This window comes from Galeopterus variegatus, unplaced genomic scaffold (assembly GCF_000696425.1).
Source record: "Galeopterus variegatus unplaced genomic scaffold, G_variegatus-3.0.2 Scaffold224, whole genome shotgun sequence".
NCBI lineage: Eukaryota > Metazoa > Chordata > Mammalia > Dermoptera > Cynocephalidae > Galeopterus > Galeopterus variegatus.
In genome coordinates, this window is record NW_007726335.1 from 285,642 (window position 1) to 287,954 (window position 2,313).

At 48.0% G+C, this 2,313-nt stretch overlaps 1 long non-coding RNA gene across 1 annotated transcript in view; it reads right to left on the minus strand.

Moving 5' to 3' along the window:
* Positions 1-214: 214 nt before the first annotated feature.
* The window catches only part of LOC103585226, an 8,154-nt gene continuing 6,055 nt past the window's right edge, over positions 215-2,313 (minus strand). The window contains exons 2-3 of the long non-coding RNA XR_550046.1: positions 566-759; positions 215-458 (exon numbers count right to left, since the gene is read on the minus strand). This is a non-coding gene — a long non-coding RNA (uncharacterized LOC103585226). The remainder of the gene's footprint in view (positions 459-565; positions 760-2,313) is intronic.

Here is a 2,313-nt window from a genome sequence, read left to right on the forward strand (position 1 = left end):
CAGGTTAGCAGCCACCAGCTGCAGAGCCTCGGCTCAAACCAATGCTCTTCATGGCTGGTTTTCTGGCCCGCTCCGGCCCAGCCTGACCCGGCCCATCCACCTCCTGTTCGCCATGCCCAGTCCTCATTCCTCTCCACAAGTTGCTTAGGAGTTTGCACACCAGGCATCATGTAAAATTGTTGCGTTTCTGGAAACACACACATGCAGAGAAGCCTTGAAATTCTTCTTGGAACGGGTCCAGAGATTTATTTATGAAATTCCCAGGGGGTGGGAGAGACAGAAGTCTGGACTTTACAGACCGAGTACTGTGCCGTCATCGCATCAGCATAACCACCAGCTCTAGTGTGCACTTAGTAAATGCCCACCGCCTGCCTGGGCCAGGCTAGAGGGGGCTGGGTGCATGCACAGGTGCTCAGTAATCAAGACAGCAGGGATATCCTCTCCTTTCCCCTTTTCCCCTGCAAGATAGGAAATACAGACAACACGGTACTGACATATTTTGGCCATGATCCCCCACGCTGACCTCCCTGCTCTCTCTCCCACCAGCCCCCACCCACCTCCTCACCTTCTTGCCTTCCTTCTCCCTGAGTCTGCGGCCTCTCTCCTCCTTCTGCATCTCCACTCTGGAGCCCAGGCCATCCTGTGGATGGATGTGTGGGTCCTCCAAAGAAAGTCTTCAAGGCTAGTTTCTATACAAGTGGAAAACTGGGAGCCAGCTGTAGTGTGCTCAGTGTGCTACTCCAGTCCTTTGCAGTTTGGCTGAAAGAGAAATGGGGTTTATGTCTAGGCATGGCAGGGTCTGCCAGAGGCTGGAGAAAGCTGGTGTGTCCAGTCCTCTTAGGATGGTTTCCAAATTCTCCCCAAGGATGTTAGGCAGGTACTTCTAGGGTAGCTAACTGGAGGCAGATGGTCAGACTGATGGAGTTGGGAGAGATCCTTAACTCTGCTTCTGGTGTCCAAATGTAAAGAAGCTTTCTGCTTCGAGACAGGCCCTCAGGGGTCTGCCACTTATCCAGCCCACCATTTCAAAGGGAACTTGGCAGGACTTGAGGCTTCTGTTGCTTCCCTTAACTCTGTAGAGGTGGGAAGGGGTGAGTCTAAACGTGTCATTAGTTGCCCATGTATACACTGCCTTTGAGAGGGAAGCCATAGGATCAATAGCTGTTTAATGCAAATGTCATGATTTTACTCCAGGACCTTAGAGGTAGCTCCCAGCTGAAAATATGGAATAGTCTGTTAAAGATAAGATAGAAAGACATAGTTAGACAGAGGGTCACTGCACTTGCCACAGGAATGGGGGACTTTTAAAAATCAAAGGCCACCATCCAGAAAATAGTCATATCAGGGGACAGGTAATGAAATATGTTAAGTAAAAACCAAACACTGTAAGAACAATAGGGAAAGTGACAGGAAGCAATTAGGGACCACAGAGCCTTCCCTACTCTAAGCAGCCTAGGCTCCTGGCTCTGATGTGTAGGCTCCCCACTCTGTTTAGAAATACAAAAAAAAAACACGCTGGCTGGTTAGCTCACTCAGTTATAGCACGGTGCTGATAACACCAAGGTCAAGGGTTCAGATCCCTGTACCAGCTAGCTGCCCCCCAAAAAGAAAAGATATTAAAAAAAAAGTTCCAGTGGCCTCACAACCTCACAGACCTCCAGAAGTTTCTCCCCCCTTTGGGAAGCCCCAGCCTTGTTACACAGAATAAGTTGGGGTAGGGAGATATGCCTTTTGGCAGCCTCGCCCAGATGAGGCAAGCAGGTGTGGGCAGGCTCACCTGCCTGGGAAGCATGTTGTGAGTAGACGGGCCCATTCCTGGCTGGGAGGAGGGCAGTGTCGGCCTGCCAGGGCCTGTGTTCATGCCTGCATGTGCGCGCCTGCATGTGCGTGTGCATGTGTGAGGGTGTATGTGCTGGAAAAGGGTTGGCACAGCACTAAAGGCACAGAAACATGCCCCATTCACACCTCTAACGCTACCCTAAGCAACCATGACCCTCTTCCCAGGCTTATGGGCAAATATACCCATGGAAAGATATGAAGGCCCAAACCTGTTGGCAGGCACCTTAGTAGAGAAAAGTCTATGACCTTTGGGTTCAGACAGATCTGGGTTCAAATCCCAGCTCTGTTACTTGCTACTGTGTGATTTGGGGCATAATCGCTTAACTTCTCTGACCTTTGTGTTCCTCATCTGTAATATGGGAATTTTATATATATATATATAAATTTATATATTTTATATATTTATATTTAAATATATATAAAATATATTTTATTTTTATTAAATATATTAAATATATTTATATATGTTATATA